The 5,852-nt window shown below is 41.2% G+C and overlaps 1 pseudogene; it reads left to right on the forward strand.

Annotated features, from left to right (window-relative positions):
* Positions 1 to 3,541: 3,541 nt before the first annotated feature.
* Positions 3,542 to 4,904, forward strand: LOC147449124 (uncharacterized; annotated as a pseudogene).
* Positions 4,905 to 5,852: the final 948 nt, after the last annotated feature.

Below are 5,852 nucleotides of genomic sequence, written 5' to 3' on the forward strand. Positions count from 1 at the left end.
TCTTCAAGCTCTTTTTATTGATATATAGCACGCCAAGAGATTCCTCATGATTTGAAAGATTCTATTTTTGATTCTTTAGATTCTAGACGGAGTTGTCACATTACAAGAGAATCAAAAATAGAATATTTCAAAATATGAGGAATCTCATGGCGTGCTATATATCAATAGAAAGAGCTTGAAGAGTAGATTCTAACTGTCAAATATCTGTCAAGTTTAGAGTTGATTTGCAAAAATTTTACCGCACGTCCATTTTGGACATGAGAGAGAAAGTCAAACTCCTTATAAGGCCCCTTTGTGAGTCCAAATTTTCCCTAATGTTTCAAGAACTTAAGAAACATTTGGTTTGAAATGTAAAAGTGAAGGATAAGTAGGAAGTACACTCCGGGTAGAAAATGAAAAGACTTAGTTTTGACTTTGAGTTCTTTCAAAAAGTCACAATACTTAGTACCATATATATATTTATATTATTTACACTCTTGCAACGCCATAGAGTTTAAGTTTAGCCTTCAATTTTGAAGGGTGATTACTTTTGTTTTTGTAAAGGATGGCTCTACTTCCCAGCTTTGAAAAATAACGAGCAGCGAGTTGTACCACATGTTAATAAGTTTTTCTACCTCGAACGTGCGTATGTGTGTGTGTGCATGTGCATGTGCGTGTGTGTGTGTGTGTGTGAGAGAGAGAGAGAGAGAGAGAGAGATGTGGCATATCGCAGCTCTGAGAGAGAGAGAGAGAGAGAGAGAGAGAGAGAGAGAGAGAGAGAGAGAATATGTTTCATTTTCTACGACACCGCCGTGTGTGTCGCGGGTCTTCATGTGTGTGTGTGTGTGTGTGTGTGTGTGTGAGAGAGAGAGAGACAGAGAGAGAGAGAGATTTTTGTTATTTGTTGTAGCTCTTTGTGTGTGTGTGTGTATGAGAGAGAGAGAGGGCCAATCCCATGTAGTCCTGCTGACCAGTGCCATATGTCTATTTTTGTTTGAAAGAGAGAGAGAGTGCCATTTATTGGCCTTGGCGCTTGACAGCGAATGCTCCCCCCCACCCCCCCCAAAACTTGATCATGAACACAACACACCACTTACTTCATGTACAACTTCTCAAATGTTGCCACAACATGCCTCATGTAGTTTACTCTATCAACACCCCTAGCTGCCAATAGCTGATCCGCCACAAGCCCCGCACCCTTTTACAACCTCAGTCCTCTGCTGGCCAGGACGCCAAGACTTTGGATCAAATACATGTTCCACTCGCCTCAAGCGCTTGCTAAGCCACCTACTCCTCTACCGCTGCCTGTCTGCCAGCTTTGATCCTGACGAGCTCCATTTTTGCCTCGCTGCAACCCTCCACACCATGAGAGAGAGAGAGAGAGTCCCACATCCATCTCCACACTTTCTTTGTCTTTTTTTGGCCAATTAGTGGATGCTACAATGTTAAGATCTCCATCGTGATCATCGAAGCTTTTTAGCTTTCCAAGGTTTTCACATCTCGAACTCCTAACTGCTGCTACAGTGCTCACGGCAACAATCGTGCAAGGCGGGTCTTCCATTCAGTGTTTGGGAAAAATGTGTCTCAGCTTAATATCATGTTGTTTTCAATTTCAAGGGAAAAAGGAGATATTCTGCCCCAAAATAGATAAAAATAGTCTACAAAATTGCAAAATAAACCTAATTTCCTCTTGGAAAATTAAAGGAAAGCAATTTTGTATGTTTGAGAAAAATATTTTTCCAAAACACTGATGTGATTGGATTGGAGGATGATCATTTCCAGTCGAGGGTATTGGCCCTGGTCTTGGAGTTAGCAATCCTTTGCTCATTTGGATCCTCCTTGGTGTTGCATACCTAATGTGGACCCTTTGCCTCCCCCTAGAAATGATGACTCCGGTATCTTATTGTAGGGCTACCTCCATGCATGTGCCTACATTGTAGGATTGCCTCCATGTCATTTTGCTTACATTTAGAGCCTGTTCACTTTGGAACAGCTAAATAGCCTTCCAGCTTTGTTTGCAACTCAAGAAAATTGGTGGCTTTTTGAAGATAAATGCTTGATTTGACTGAGTGATGAGACAGATCTTGAGCAGGTTCCTGCTAACAAAGAGGGAAACAAAAGTCAACCATGTGAAAGACTGTGCCTGTTTCAAGGCTCTTAACTACCGCGATTAGATAGGTAGAGAGAGAAGAGTCGGATCATGACTGGGCAGAAAGCAGGCTCGCTGGTACACGTGACCAGGCTCTTTGCCTCACATGCTTCATTTTAATACAACCTAGACATGCAGCCTGAGAGAGAGAGAGAGAGAGAGATTTTTCTTCCTACTGACATGGTTTGAGACCTATTCATCTTGACCAATGAGAATTAGGCTAGAGTAAATCTCGTTTAATTAATTTAAAAACACTTAATAAAAGAACCAATGAGAATTAAGTCCTCTAGAAGACTATTGGACAGTCTCCCAAGGGGTCCAATGAGCATTCAGCAGCCCCAAGGCTTGCCTGATTCCTATTGGCCACGAGGCAAAGGGTCCAATGAGAGTTTAATAGAATTACTAAATTACTTAAATCTCTCACAAAAGGGGAAAGGGGGACACATGTCAGAAGGCTATCACTTATGCTACTTAATTTTCATTGGGTAGGCCTAGGGAGGTCCAATGAGAGGATAGCAAGAGCAAATAGCAAGAGGGGTCGCCCAAGGGAGAGAGGGGGCTGATTTTTGCAAGGCATTATCACACACACACTCACACAATATCATGTGTGAAGAAAAGAAGACTCTCTCTCCTTCTCAAGCTTTAATGGAAAGCTTACCACCTACTACAAGCTTGTGAGAAGGGAGGCCTACACCAACAACTCTTGGCTTTGTGATGCAAATCCAACCAAGAGCCAAGCTTCAATGCATGCTCATCTCCTCTACCATGCTAATTACTAAGCTAAGCTATGCTAATATGAGTGATTATGTGAGGAGATGTACATCTTTCTCGTAAGAATACTCCTACTTCCTCTCAATCTACTCTCATACCCTACTAGCTCACCATCTTCAAAGGTGTGTGAGGTCTTGGGTCCAAGACCGGGGATAATTGATGTTGTGTTTGCTAAGTGTTTTTCTTAGTGTATGAAGCTTTCATCTTCATTGCACTAGCTAGTCTTGAAGGAACACAAAGAATTGTATCGTACAATGTCTCTCTTGATGGGAGAAACCATAATACAAACCCTTTTGGAGGGGGGACCAGCTCCATGCAAATCCGGTCCTCAACTGTTGTCAATAGCTTAATTTCTCTTTCTTTTGAAAGTATTGTTCATGCTATCTAACTAGGTGTTATGCTTTTTGTTTCTCTCTCCACCCAAGCACTCTTGTAATTCTCATTAAGAATCTATTCGAATGAAATGCCCACTATGTTCATGCTAATTTCCTCTACACACAAGTTTTTAGGCCATTAAATGTTACAGCGCATGCCCAAGGTGAGGTTTCTTGTTTCTTTTTTATGCGGATATCCAGTTGTGAAAGCTGCTGACGGATGTCCAGAAGCAGCTGCATGAGTTCTCTCTGACTGCATGAGCTAGAGATGGGTCGACGCAGACAAACAACTCTCCGTGTCTGCGTGAGACAGAGACAGGTAAGTCATGCTGGGGTCTATGTCTGACAGGTAAGTCATGTTGGTCGACTGTGTCTGTGTCTGACAGAGTCCGAGATATTTTTCACTGTGTCGTTTGCTGCACTCTTATGCGAAAAGTTTAAAACACCTTTTGTCTATTTGGTGATGTTGATCACAACAGTGTGCTATTTATTGTGCGACCAGATGTCTATACTACTTGTATACAATTCAGTTGCAAGTTTGTGTATTCCTTATAGGTTGCGAACATGGCACGATTGAAGAGTGAAGCCAGAGCTAGGGCTGTTCCTGATGAAGGTGCTATGCCAAAGAGGAGAAGATCAAGAACAATACAGGATTCGGACCGAGCTAATGCGAGCGGGAATAATGTGAATCATTGTCGGCCGAGTACTAGGGTCATGCAAGTTAGCGTGACTATCTCTGTCGGGGGTGATGATATAGATGCAATGCTCTTGGGATGTATCAAATCATTTCTTGAGAACGAGTGTCTAGCTGGTCTCTGTGCGTTGGAGAGAGGGGGAACTGCCTTGCACCTTCATTTCCAAATGGGGTGTTGTACGACTATGGGCAACATCGTTGATAGCTGTTAGCAAGAAGATCAAAGGATAATTGGGTTGGGACCGAGTGACTCCTGCAGGGTTTAAAACAACATAAAATGCATACATTTTGAGGGCATGCTTGGGTATTGCTTGAAGGAAGAGGATGAGCTGCACTTTAGGAAAGTTATGCACAACGTTAGTTCTACCGATGTCAACAAAGGCATAGAGCTGTGTAGTCTCTATGGAGCCGATGAGCTAAAAAATAGGATATGCTTGACACCAGTAAACATTTTTGATAGAGCGCTAATGTTTTGCAAATTCAAGCTGCGGCATCCAACAGGAAATGATTTCTTGTCGACGCTACATAGGATGGTGAAGACAGGAAAGTATTATCCATCGTCTTCGTGGATAATTCCACATCAAGGACGTGGAATGGAAATGGGGAAAATAAAATCTATTTGGAAGTGCATGATCTACCCGTCGTGTACAACATACCAAGATGTTGTTAGCATTTTTGTTGCTAATGACATGTGTGGAACAACTCACCCGTGAGTAGACTGGTTCTTGTCTCGTTGGCAAGAAAGACATAGGTATGGAATTTACCATTTACGGAAAGCAATTCAATTTTCACATTGTTTATGTCAACAAATGTGTTTTGTAGCCCGTCACCAGCAAGTGTTGAAAATCACGATGTTGACATTGAACTGAGCGATGCGCAAATAGGCGATGACTTTATCCCTCTAGTCCACCGTACTAATGTCACTATAGTTGCTTAACAGTTGAGTGCATTGTTGTTCTTTTTTATTCTATTCAAAAATCATTCTCCTGACTGTCCAATTTTGTTCGTGTAGTGCAAGGATGGACGAGCATGATGAGAACCAGCTGATGGAATTTCAGGAGACACAAACAGAGGACTCTTTTGCTGCTATTGAAGATCAGCGGATTGATAGAATGGATGACATTTTGATCGCCATTTTTGACGGAGCTTGTGGGAGATCACAGCACCAATCATCATTTTCTCCACTTAGATGTTATTGTGCTGTTGTACATACTTTAAAAGATGCCATCGACAATTATGCTACGAATGTTGCTGATGTCCAAGTCGTCAAATTAGAAGAGCAGATCTGTGTCTTGCAAAGGGAAGTTACACACCTCAAGACTTAGCTGAACAAGCTGAATGCCATCATTTGCAGATTGTCAAAGCTCTTGACAAGGCTGTGATATAATACAATCATAAGCTATTTATTTATCTAATATGTAGATCATCTATGTTTTGCTACGTATATACAACCAGCACCAACACCTGTCATGAATATTTTCTTGTTTAAGCTAACAAAGCCATGTACAAGACGATTCAATAATCAATACAACAATTATTCTATCTACAACATGTCTCCATGTGAAGCATCCTTTTAAAATTGATACTTTTATTTTCTTCTCGAGCTTGTATTTCTAAAGTCGACTCTGAGCATTGTGTATCTTAAAAAAAACAAGCTTGTGAACACCAATCCTACACGACTATCGAAGATCTTGCTTCGTCTGTGTGAACAACCCACAAAGTCTTTATTTTCTTTTGCAATGCCACTGAAAGAGAATCTCGGAGATTAATTAATGAATTCAGGAAGAATAATTGTGAAAGCATTTATACAAGAATTACATGTGTTTATGTTGCACATAGATTCTACGTAATTATGTCTTTAGGTTGGAAAATAGGAAAGGAATGC

The sequence above is a fragment of the Adiantum capillus-veneris genome, chromosome 10, assembly GCF_014529385.1.
Source record: "Adiantum capillus-veneris isolate H3 chromosome 10, ASM1452938v2, whole genome shotgun sequence".
In the NCBI taxonomy this organism is placed as follows: Eukaryota; Viridiplantae; Streptophyta; class Polypodiopsida; order Polypodiales; family Pteridaceae; genus Adiantum; species Adiantum capillus-veneris.